Below are 13751 nucleotides of genomic sequence, written 5' to 3'. Positions count from 1 at the left end.
GTCCAGGCATTCCCCACGACGTGGCCATATCTTACCTCGATGTGGGCATTGGCAGTTTTGTTTTTTAGTTTATTTGAGTTTATTTCTTTTTGTTTGTTTTAAACGTATTTTCTAGTTTGGGATTGGCAAAGAAAAATGGGGGACATCACAACAATGACAATGGAAGAGTACAAGTGACATATAAGGAATGACAACAGATAGGGTCTTGATCCACCAAAAATCTCAACCATTATAAAGTTCGAACTACCAGGACACATTCTTGGCATGCTAAACCAACTACCTTTTTATGGGAAGGAGCATGAGGATGCTTATGATCATATAGAAGAGGTGGTGGAAATTTCTAACTATTTTAATGCACCAAACGTGAGTAAAGATGCGGTGATGCTACGACTTTTACCGGTCACACTGAAGGGTGAAACAAAGGAAAGGTTAAAATCACTTCCCTTTGGAGCAATTACGACATGGGCAGATTTTAGGACTAAATCCGTTCACCAATTCACCATTCCTTCAAAAGTGGCGAAGCTGAAGAGAATTATCCAAAATTTCCAACTATTGGAGAGGAAGTCACTATACGAAGCTTGGGAACGCTGTAAGAAATTATTATGAAGTTTCCATGAACATGACTTCAATGTGAAATAAGAGATCTCAAATTTTTATGATGTAGTCAGCGTATGCACTTGCCAACTTCTAGATTCTCAAGTGTCCATGAAAAAGAAGGATCTGACCACTTACAAGGCTTCAACTGAAGAATTTGCCAAGCATTCAGGGGAGTATCACAACCCAAGGGAGGATATCACGAGAAGAAACATGAATGGAGATGGATGTTATGAAGTCTTAACGTTGGTAATGGAGAAACTTAACGCCAGGGAAAGTAGGCTCACAAAGATGGATGAATCAATTAACGTGGTACACAATAGATGCGGAGCTTGTGGGTGACCCTATTCTACACGAGATTATGCATTGGAATACAAGAGATATCGAGACACAATAGAATATTAACAACTCGAACATGATATCTACCAATTAGAACGAGTCCAATCTGACAATATAACTGCTCTTGAGTCAATGCTATTTAGATTCGTGGAAGCTAGTTAAAGAAGACATGATGTCATTCATGTAGCACTTATAGATCAACAAGCATTTATCATGAGCATCCACACACAAGTCGGACAATTAACAAAGCTTGTGCAAGAAAATCTAATGTGTGATATATATATATATATATATATATATATATATATATTACTTGCTCAAATTTTAAATTTATAAAACTGAATTTATCGCAACCAGACTAACACACACACACTAGGCAGTGAACCTAATTGTGTAATAGTATATATGTGGTAAGAACATGTGTCGAACACAAAGGGAACGGTGATGAATTAATTTAAAATGTTTGATTATAGGTTACACAAAACATACAAAAGCAGTAAAGATAGGTTTTATGGAATTACATTTCAAACAATCGACTAAACAGTAAATTTCGATAAACTAACCGAAGACAAATCTCTTTAGGTACTTTGGTTTAGACAAATTACATCTTACAATCATAGATAATTCAACACACATATTTATTTATTCATGTTCACCGATTTCTAAAACGATTAGGTTCATGTTCATTATTACTAATCCTTTGATTTCAACACAACTATTAATTCATTGTTCAGGTGAAGAAACAATTATGCAAATCAGTATTCAATTCGTACTAAGCAATATTTGATCTATTTAACCCTAGTGGTCATAGGAATTAAAACATGCATATAATGGTCACTCTACTACATGCACACACACATTAAAGTTCATTACTTAATTCAAAACCCTAGGTTTTGGTTAAAACTCTAGTGGAGAGCCTTAATTTAAATCAACACAGTCAGACACACACACATTAAAGTTCATTACTTAATTCAAAACCCTAGGTTTTGGTTAAAACTCTAGTGGAGAGCCTTAATTTAAATCAACACAGTCAGACTGTCATCTAAACTCTATCAATTCAGCAATAAGGAATAAGTAACAATCTCTAACACATATGGATCTTTCAATCAAACTTGAAAAAATAAATAAAACATGAATAAACAATCACAATAGCAATTAATCCACAAAATCAAGGTTTCATTCAATCATAAACACAAAGCAAAGGGTTTTAACACCCAAATCATAAAGTAAATGCATATAGAATCACATTTGAACACTAATATTGGTCGGAACAATGAACCACATGATTACCGGCATGAATCTGCTCTCCAATCCTTCAGATCTTCACTCCTGTCAGCTTAACGGTCTTCTGGCCGTCTTCTAGACCCTCAAAACGGCTTCTTGGGGGTTTGTAATCGTAGGAATCGATCTAGGGTTTAAGATATATCATTAGGGATAATTTTCGGCTCTATTTATAGGTTTCAGCGTCAACACGGCGTGTTAAATGGCCAACACGGCGTGTTCTTCATCAAAATCCCGTATTCTCTAAGTCAGCGTCAAGAATCGCAAAACTTCTATTCAACACACAGCGTTTGTGATCAACACGGCATGTTCGTTTAGAATCAACATTTTATCAAAACACAAAAGTCTTCCGAAATTGTGTCTAGTTTTCAGAACATTTTGAATCTCGTCAATCGGATTTATGAGTCATGAGATATGGCTAAAACATTGACGAGGGGTCAAGCTGTCCAACAACACCCTTCTTTGTCTTCTTTTTTGCTTTATCTCCCGTTTTCCTGCTTCCGACTTCTCATACGCTTCCTTTTTGTCTCGAGCATGTGTTCGCTACTATAAAACATATTTCAAACATAATAAGTACCATTTGTTTTAGAATTAACACATAATGTAGCATAAAATATAAAGATAATGTATGAAATATATAACTATATAAGCTCACATCAAAATACCCCACACTTGACTTTTGCTTGCCCCCAAACAAAACTGAATTTTAGCGTACCAATACCGCACAAGACAATCCAAATTGAACCCAACCATTATGCCAAGACCGCAATGCATGTATTTGTGTCTAAATTTTCCTTAGAACCTCCTAATCCTAAATACTCACAATCTTCATAAACACTTTCCCACTTCTTTTGAACAAGACTCATTTTATGCATCCCTCCGAATCCATCTCCATAACTCTTTCTTAACCTCAAGGTATATTTGGTTAAACCCCAAGCATACATATGGAAAAATAACCTAGAAAACAAAATTACAAATAAATAAAAATAACTTAACAACTTTTTCTTTTAAATCTTTGATAATTTGTAGCTCTTCTTCATGATATTCATAACTTGTAGATTCTTCAAACATTGCAACTCTTTTTTTTCAACTTTTTTTTTCATAACTTTTTTCAATTTTTTTTAACATACTCACTTTTTTCACTCAAAACTAAAAATCCTAGAAAAACATATGCTTAAGCAAAGGGATTTAACTTCAACCTTTATTGATTATAGGTATTAGTCTAATGTGCAATGATTACATAAGCTCTCCTTGATACATTTCTGGTACATGATGCTAAACATATTGCGGCCCTCAAACTAAGCAGGGTCGTGTTTTTGTTCCATGATTTCACTAAGATAAGGAAGCCACATATACACTATAACATATGTTGGATCAACTAAACATTTAGGTTCGCATTGAATCATCCCACACAATACTAGCATTGAATCCTAATAATGAAATTTGCTTTTAAATTTACCATAATTTCATGAATTAACCTAGTAATTTTTCAAGATATGTAACACCGAAAATTTCAAAACAATTTTTCACTTTTTAAAATATAATTTCATTCATAAATATTCTCGAATCCCAATGTATCACATATCAAATCCATAAAAACACATCCCAAGATCATAATGTATAAAACTCCAATAGTGTGTACTGATCATGCCGGCGCCTTCCCGCGATCCTCACTAGTACCTGAAACACATAACACAAAACACTGTAAGCATAAATGCTTAGTGAGTTCCCCAAAATACCACATACAACACATATTAGCCACTCGAGGCTATAACTCTTTTTGACCCTCTGGTCAATGTGTCTCAGTGGGACCCTCCAGTCCCATAACTCTGTGGGCCCTCTGGCCCTAACTCTGTGGACCTTCCGGTCCTAACTCTGTAAACTCTGTAACATACATAGCATAAATCACATAGAAATCACATCATGCAAAAGCATACAAAATACTCTGCCACATAACTCTAATTACCACCCTAGGTAAAGTATAGTGAGAAGACTCACCTCGAGTAACTTGGTAAACTTCGAACTCTGAAATACTGCACTAGCCTTCACCTAATCACATAAATAAATTATCTAATTAATACAACTTCTAAAGGCTAGGCCAACTCCTCTCTATAAGTTCTCTAAGAAGGGTAAAAGACCATTCTGCCCCTCTAATGGCTCATAAGTCCAAACACTGACTAATCCCTAAAAGTCAACAGAAGTCAACAGTCAACATTGACCAGACTCGCCGAGTGCACTAGAGTGACTCGGCGAGTACATGCCTGCCTCCTCGTCCCTGGTCCTCACTTGAATCACTGAGTCAACCCTATACTCCCCGGGTCGTTACGGATCGCGAGTCACGAGGCAACCCGACTCGACTCGTCGAGTCCCTTATGGACTCGCCGAGTTCCTCCCATGAAAACTCTCAAAAGATCTCTTGAGGTCAGATCTGCTTCACCAAACAGTAGATCCATCCTTCTAACATTCAAAAGTCACATAAAGGTGCAACCTTTACGTGCATGCAACCCATATCAAGCCTCAAATGGAGAAATATCACTAGAAATGGCAACCTAGTCTAAAATTGCTTATTTGCTTGCAAAAAGCTAGAAGGTAGTGACTCTATGGACCTCTCAAGGTCCAGATCTGATATCATCAACACAAAGGGGACCTCATACTCACTAGATCTTATAAAAAAAAGGGAGGTAAAAACCCTAAAATCATGAAATCTATCATATCAATATGAAATAGAAGGGATTATACCTCCAGAGACAATATCTCAAGATGATTAGCTCCAATCCAAGCTCCCTTCACGTTCTAGATGGATCCTCTCTTCTTTCTCTAGCAAAAATCACCCCAAAATGAAGATTATAAGCCCTTTCTTGCACTCAAGCCTTCCCCACTCTCTCTAGGGTTTCTCTGGAACAAGGTGGCCTCAAATGACGGCCATAAGGGCCTTTAAATAGGGCACAAGCCCCGAAAATTAGGGCTTCATTTAACAGCGCGGACTCGCCGAGTCCACGCATGGACTCGCCGAGTCCACGCATGGACTCGCCGAGTCCCTTCATTAAATCCAGGCTGGCAGAAGCGCGATTCCACTCGGCGAGTCTGAGCGCCTGCTCGTCGAGTCCCTTTCTAAAATTCAACAAAATACTTAAAATGAGATACCTGGGTATCCCGATGTTTCAATTCTCCCCCACTAGAATCAGACTTCGCCCTCGAAGTCCTGCTCGGCAAACAACTCTGGATGCTGCTCCCGCATCTCCGACTCTAGCTCCCAGGTCAGCTCGGACCCCTTCCGATGTTGCCACTGGACCTGCACCAGTGACACCTCCTTGTTCCTCAGAACCTTGATCTTCCGATCCCGAATCGCGATTGGCCTCTCCTCATAATTCAGGCTCGCATCCACCTGAATATCCTCCAGTGGCACCACTGTCGACTCATCGGCTATACACTTCCTCAACTGAAACACGTGGAAGGTATCATGAATCTGGCTCAACTCCACAGGTAGCTCCAACCGATATGCTACCCTGCCCACCCTCGCGGTCACCCTGAACGGACCGATGTACCGGGGCCCCAGCTTGCCCCTCTTCCTGAATCGGATCACTCCTTTCCAAGGAGATACCTTCAGGAGTACGAAGTCTCCCACCTGGAACTCAAGATCGGATCGTCGCCTATCCGCGTAACTCTTCTGACGACTCTGGGCCGTCAGTAACCTCTGTCTAACCTGCTGTATCTGCTCTGTCGTCCGAAGCACTATCTCAGTGCTACCCATCACACGCTGCCCTACCTCTCCCCAGCAAATGGGAGTCCGACACCTTCTCCCATTCAACAACTCGAAGGGAGGCATACCAATACTCGAATGGTGGTTGTTGTTGTAGGAAAACTCAGCCAACGGCAGATACGTGTCCCAACTTCCTCTGAAGTCTAACACACATGCTCGGAGCATGTCCTCGAGCGTTTGAATCGTCCGCTCACTCTGTCCGTCCGTCTGGGGGTGGTAGGCGGTACTGAAATGCAATCTCGTACCCAACTCCTCGTGGAACTTCTTCCAGAACCTGGAAGTGAAACGTACATCTCGATCTGACACAATCGAGATCGGTACTCCATGACGCGATACCACCTCCCGCACATACGACTCTGCCAACCTCTCAGCAGAAGAGCTCTCACTGATGGCAAGAAAATGCGCGCTCTTCGTCAGCCGATCGACGATCGCCCAAATTGCATCGACACCCCTCGCGGTCCTCGGCAATTTGGTGATGAAATCCATGGAAATATGTTCCCACTTCCACTGGGGAATATCAAGCGGCTGCAACTTGCCATGCGGACGCTGGTGCTCGGCCTTAACCTTGCGACAGGTCAAGCACCTCTCCACAAACCACGCGGCATCCCTCTTCATACAGGGCCACCAATAATCTTTCTTCAGGTCCAAATACATCTTAGTGGCCCCGGGATGGATCGAGAACCTCGATCTGTGCGCCTCCTCCATCAAAGTGATGCGCGTCCCGCCCGTATACGGCACCCAAACCCGACCCTGAAAGGTCATAAGCCCACGGCTATCGGTAACGAACTCAGGTGCCTGCCCAATCACCTGCTCCCTCTTGCGGTTCTCCGGTCTCACGGCCTCTGCCTGGGCCTCCCGAATGGTGTCCAGCACCGGAGTCATCACTGTCAATCTCAAGCAAACATCTCGTATCGGGGCACTCTCCGCCCTACGGCTCAGGGCATCAGCTACAACGTTAGCTTTGCCCGGGTGGTACAGGATCTCACAATCGTAATCCTTTACCACGTCCAACCATCTCCTCTGGCGCATATTCAGGTTGGGCTGATCCATCAAATACTTCAAGCTCTTGTGGTCCGTGTATATGGTACACCGAACCCCATACGGATAGTGACGCCAGATCTTTAGAGCGAACACCACAGCCCCCAACTCCAGGTCATGAGTGGGATACCTCGTCTCATGAGGCTTCAGCTGCCTCGATGCGTATGCTATCATATGCCCCCTCTGCATAAGCACTGCACCCAACCCTGATATCGATGCGTCACAATACACCATAAAATCCTCCATTCCCTCGGGAAGGGATAACACCGGGGCTTCGCACAACCTCTGGCGAAGAGTCTCAAACGAGGCCTGTTGCTCAAGACCCCACGAAAAAGTAACGCCCTTCCGGGTCAACCTGGTGAGAGGCACGACGATCTTAGAGAAATCTTTAATAAATCTCCTATAATAGCCGGCCAACCCCAGAAAACTCCTGATCTCGGTGGGGGTCCTCGGCACCTCCCAGCTCATTACCGCCTAAATCTTGGCCGGATCGACCGATATCCCATTCTGATTAACGAGATGTCCCAGGAACTGGACCTCTCGCAACCAGAAATCACACTTGGAGAATTTGGCGTAAAGCCTCTCCGATCTCAGAACTCTGAGGATCTCCCTCAAATGCTCCTCATGCTGCTCTCTGGATCTCGAATACACCAATATGTCATCGATGAACACGATCACCGATCGATCCAACATCGGTCTACACACCCTGTTCATGAGATCCATGAATGCTGCTGGTGCATTGGTGAGCCCGAAGGGCATCACCACGAACTCGTAATGCCCATAACGAGTCCTGAACACCGTCTTCTGGATATCCTCATCTCGTACTCTCATCTGATGATATCCAGACCTCAGATCAATCTTGGAGAACCAAGACGCTCCCTGCAACTGATCGAACAGATCATCAATCCTCGGCAATGGGTAACGGTTCTTGACCGTTAACTTGTTCAACTCCCGGTAGTCAATGCACATCCGGTGTGAACCATCCTTTTTCTTGACAAAAAGGATCGGCGCTCCCCACGGCGAGCTACTCGGCCGTATAAACCCCTTTCCTAGCAGCTCCTGAAGCTGCGAGGATAACTCCTGCATCTCTGGAGGTGCAAGGCGATAAGGCGCCTTGGCGATAGGCGCTGCCCCCGGAACCAAATCGATACGAAACTCCACCTGCCTCTCGGGAGGCACACCCGGCAACTCCTCGGGGAAAACATCCGGTAACTCACGCACTATCGGGACCTCATCGACCGACCTCGGTCTCTCTGCACCTACTCTCGTATCCACCACATAAGCCACAAACCCACTACAGCCCTGCTGTAGACTCTGCCTCGCTCTTGCGGCTGAACAAAATGCCGACCCAGAAGGGGTACCCTCGCCATAAACTGTAAGAACTCCCCCACTAGGGTCTCGTATGGTCACCAGCTGTCGCTCGCAGTCGATAACCGCTCAAAATCTGCTCAACCAGTCCATGCCCACGATGACACAGACATCTCCCATAGCAATCGGGACCAAATCAATCGGAAACTCAACGCCGAAGATCTCGAGTACACATCCTCGAATCACATCAGTGGCATACACTGCTCTCTCGTCAGCTATGGAAACTCGCAAAGGTCGACTCAACGCCTCTCGACGAGTACTGATGTGCTGACTAAAGGCTAACGACACAAAAGACCGACTCGCACCCGAGTCAAATAACACCAAAGCAGGTACATAACACACAAGAAATGTACCTATGCATAACACAATATAAGCATAACACCACAATCCAAAAATAAGCAGATGTAAGAATACATACCAGCCACGACATCGGGCGCTGCGCGGACCTCCTCCGCTGTCAACTGGAAGGCTTTCCCGCGAGCCTTTGGCGCCTCGGCCTTCACTGGCCGACTCTCCGTAGCTCGCACGGCAGCAGGGACAGATCCCTGAGAAGCTCCCTGAGCTGACCCTCGCAACTGCGGACACTCTGCCTTCCGGTGTCCAGTCTGGTTGCAGTGAAAACAAACTGCAAACCCCTTGGGGGCAATCCTTGGCCATGTGCGGCCTTGCGACACTTGTAGCAAGACCCTGCTCTACAAACTCCCTCGTGACCCTTGCCGCACTTGCCACAAGTGCGGCCCTTCTGGTTCCCTGATCTCGAATCGGCGGGCTTGGCCCGCTTGGCTGCCGGCTGGGACTGTGCCGGCCGCCGATCTCTCCCCTGAGACTCCACCTCCTCTCTAGCCTGAGTCTCTAGCTCTATCTCCCTCTTCCGGGCATTTGCCTGAAGCTCAGCAAATGTCCGGTATGACGAGTTCGCCACGAACTCTCGTATGTCCCTTCTCAGAATACTCATATACCGACTCATACGTGCCTTCTCGGTAGACACGTGCTCGGGGCAAAACATCGCCCTCTCATGGAACATCCTGGTGATCACAGTAACAGACTCAGTACCCTGCTTGAGGGTCAGAAACTCCTGGGCCAAACGTTCCCTCTCCACCAGGGGAACGTACTCATCACGAAACATAGCGGTGAACCTCTCCCAGGTCACTGCGGCAGACTCTGCAGGTGTGTAGTGCGCTGTCACAAACTTCCACCAGTCCTTCGCTCCCAAGCGAAGCTGGTTCAGCGCGAACCGAACTCTCAGATGCTCCGGACAAGAACACATATAAAAGCATCCCTCAATATCAGAAACCCATCTCATCGCAGCAATCGGGTCCTGCGTCCCATCAAACTCTGGTGGCTTCGTGTTGCTGAACTCTCGGTACAACAATGAGTCACCCCCCTGCGGCCTGGCAGCAGCGACGGCTGCGGTGGCCGCAGCAACAGCAGCCTCAGTGAGAGCAGCGTACCGCTCATCAAAAGTCTCGATCAACGTGGTCTTGATAGACCCGAACATCTCTGGTATCTCAGCTCGGATGGCCGCGGCCACCTCCTCGTGAATCAGCCTACGGATCTCCTCATCACTGGTACCACTGGTACCACTGCCCCCTGGGTGATGGCGCGTCACAACCATGATGTCTCTGAAATACCACACAAAAGGAATCAGAAACTCGCTCGAGTATATTCGCACTCGATACTCGACCCTACTTGCTCTCTTAGTACCCAAATGATTCTTACTTAGAGTGTGCACTGCTCCGGTGTCTTCAGTAGTACGGGCCCTATACTACCGTCCACACCGCATTAGTATTCACCCTAAGTCCTCCTCCTTGGATCCCAGGTCACCAGTACTCCATATCTCACTAAACTCAGGCTACTCTCTAGTAAACCACTCATAAGTTCCTCGCTGCTACCTACTTACTCTCGAAGCATCTCATAGTAGCAGTAACTCCTAGGCTAAGGCATCACAGATCAGGCCACTCTAGTCCTAATAGTAATACCTAGCCTACTCTAGCATGCATATCATATCATAACACATCTTATAACACACAATGTAAGGGTATTTTGGGAAATCACCGTTCAGGCGCTAGCTGATCGTACACACTGCTCTGCTCTGCTCTTTTCAAAATCTTTTTACTCTTTTAGAAAATTTTGTTTATTTTTTGAAAACTTTCTCAATTCCTCAGTTTGAGTTCAGATTCATCCGAAGATGCACCCGAATCCCTCAAACCAAGGCTCTGATACCAACTTGTAACACCGAAGTTTCAAAACAATTTTTCACTTTTTAAAATATAATTTCATTCATAAATATTCTCGAATCCCAATGTATCACATATCAAATCCATAAAAACACATCCCAAGATCATAATGTATAAAACTCTAATAGTGTGTACTGATCATGCCGGCGCCTTCCCGCGATCCTCACTGGTACCTGAAACATATAACACAAAACACTGTAAGCATAAATGCTTAGTGAGTTCCCCAAAATACCACACACAACACATATTAGCCACTCGAGGCTATAACTCTTTTTGACCCTCTGGTCAATGTGTCTCAGTGGGACCCTCCAGTCCCATAACTCTGTGGGCCCTCTGGCCCTAACTCTGTGGACCTTCCGGTCCTAACTCTGTAAACTCTGTAACATACATAGCATAAATCACATAGAAATCACATCATGCAAAAGCATACAAAATACTCTGCCACATAACTCTAATTACCACCCTAGGTAAAGTATAGTGAGAAGACTCACCTCGAGTAACTTGGTAAACTTCGAACTCTGAAATACTGCACTAGCCTTCACCTAATCACATAAATAAATTATCTAATTAATACAACTTCTAAAGGCTAGGCCAACTCCTCTCTATAAGTTCTCTAAGAAGGGTAAAAGACCATTCTGCCCCTCTAATGGCTCATAAGTCCAAACACTGACTAATCCCTAAAAGTCAACAGAAGTCAACAGTCAACATTGACCAGACTCGCCGAGTGCACTAGAGTGACTCGGCGAGTACATGCCTGCCTCCTCGTCCCTGGTCCTCACTTGACTCACTGAGTCAACCCTATACTCCCCGGGTCGTTACGGATCGCGAGTCACGGGGCAACCTGACTCGACTCGTCGAGTCCCTTATGGACTCGCCGAGTTCCTCCCATGAAAACTCTCAAAAGATCTCTTGAGGTCAGATCTGCTTCACCAAACAGTAGATCCATCCTTCTAACATTCAAAAGTCACATAAAGGTGCAACCTTTACGTGCATGCAACCCATATCAAGCCTCAAATGGAGAAATATCACTAGAAATGGCAACCTAGTCTAAAATTGCTTATTTGCTTGCAAAAAGCTAGAAGGTAGCGACTCTATGGACCTCTCAAGGTCCAGATCTGATATCATCAACACAAAGGGGACCTCATACTCACTAGATCTTATAAAAAAAGGGAGGTAAAAACCCTAAAATCATGAAATCTATCATATCAATATGAAATAGAAGGGATTATACCTCCAGAGACAATATCTCAAGATGATTAGCTCCAATCCAAGCTCCCTTCACGTTCTAGATGGATCCTCTCTTCTTTCTCTAGCAAAAATCACCCCAAAATGAAGATTATAAGCCCTTTCTTGCACTCAAGCCTTCCCCACTCTCTCTAGGGTTTCTCTGGAACAAGGTGGCCTCAAATGACGGCCATAAGGGCCTTTAAATAGGGTACAAGCCCCGAAAATTCGGGCTTCTTTTAACAGCGCGGACTCGCCGAGTCCACGCATGGACTCGCCGAGTCCCTTCATTAAATCCAGGCTGGCAGAAGCGCGATTCCACTCGGCGAGTCTGAGCGCCTACTCGCCGAGTCCCTTTCTAAAATTCAACAAAATACTTAAAATGAGATACCTGGGTATCCGGATGTTACAAGATAATACAAATTTTCAAAAATAATACTTGGATTCTAATGTAACCAACCCTAACCCCACACTTAATTCATGCAATGTCCCCATTGCATCTTATGCAAAATAAATAACAAGTAAAAAGGGAGAAAAATGAACAGACTGTTGGTGATTTGTTTTCATCAATGTTATTTAAGTGTAATGGGATTACTTTGTTGACTAAAAATGATCTTGATAAATATTAAACAAGTAAGGAAGGTGTGGAGTACACACTTGTTTAAGTTTGATCAAGTATCAAAGTATACTGGCATTTAGGGGCGAAGCCCCTGAACGAACGGGGGTCCGGGGGCAGCGCCCCTGGGAGCGGGGTCCAAGGGGCGACAGCCCCTGGCGGGGTCCAAGGGGAAGAGCCCCTGGCTGGGGTCCAGAAATTTTTTATTTGGGTTATATTGCTGTATTAAAAATGCATCAGAAAATCCAAATTTTGAATATTTGACCCATTTTTGACTTAGCATTAATCCTTATACAAAACCCGGATTTATAACAGTTTTGACTGTTGAGAAAAACTGTTATATGACAGTTTTGACAGTTTTTCAGACAAGGAAGGTTTATAACCAATTTTTAGTCAGTTTTCTGGTACTCACGAATTTACACCATCTCATTCTCTTTCTTTCTCTCTGATTTTCTCTGAGTCTTATCCAATTGAGGATTTGGGAGTACCACCCAAATACTTCGATTTGAAAGTGTCTTTATCACGATTCTCAGATTTCCAAGTGCCACTAAACCATATTTCTAACACAGACTCCCCTGGGATAGATGTGGTGAGGTTGATTTTCTTCTCTTTTCTCTCTTCAGCTGACTTTGGTGTGGGAAAAGCTCATTCACACCTTGGTTGTCATTTGTATTGTGTGGTTGACAGCTCGTAACACAACTGGAAAAATTACTTCTGGCACGCTCCTGGAATGGACTCATTAATCCTGAAAAATGCCTGCCTTGAGTAGGTATGAAGCACTGACTTGAAAATGTTGCCTGAGCCTTCAACACGCTGTGTTTATGTGACAACATGTCGTGTTTTTCTATTGATCAAATGAAGGATCGCACATTTTGACCTCACCGCGCCGTGTTTATTTATTACCACAGCGTGTTTGACGGTGATTTTGTCACTGAAGTTTCTGAAAGCATCCGTAGGGCAAAAATTCTACAAAAATCTGAAACATCAAGAGCATCAACATGGAAAACAAAATTTAAACAAAATAAAAATAAAAATAAAAACTCACTAAAATAACTAAAAAATAGCAAACCAAAATAACTAAAAAGGATATCACGATCACTCGTCTTCGTCGAAATCAAGCTACAATTGTTGGTTAAATCCCTTGCATGCAAGAGATAGTTTGTGAAAACAAAAACTTTTGGGACCCGTTAGGCTATTTCCTTTGTTTTCTTTGCACCATTAACTAATAAGTAGAACAAGAGTTGACCCAACTAGTCAAGAGTAGCAAAAGTTCGGTCTTCCACTTAACCACCTC

This window comes from Lactuca virosa, chromosome 7, assembly GCF_052849685.1.
Source record: "Lactuca virosa cultivar CGN04683 chromosome 7, Lactuca_virosa_CGN04683_v6, whole genome shotgun sequence".
Lineage (NCBI taxonomy): Eukaryota > Viridiplantae > Streptophyta > Magnoliopsida > Asterales > Asteraceae > Lactuca > Lactuca virosa.
Note: the sequence above shows the minus strand (reverse complement) of the source record.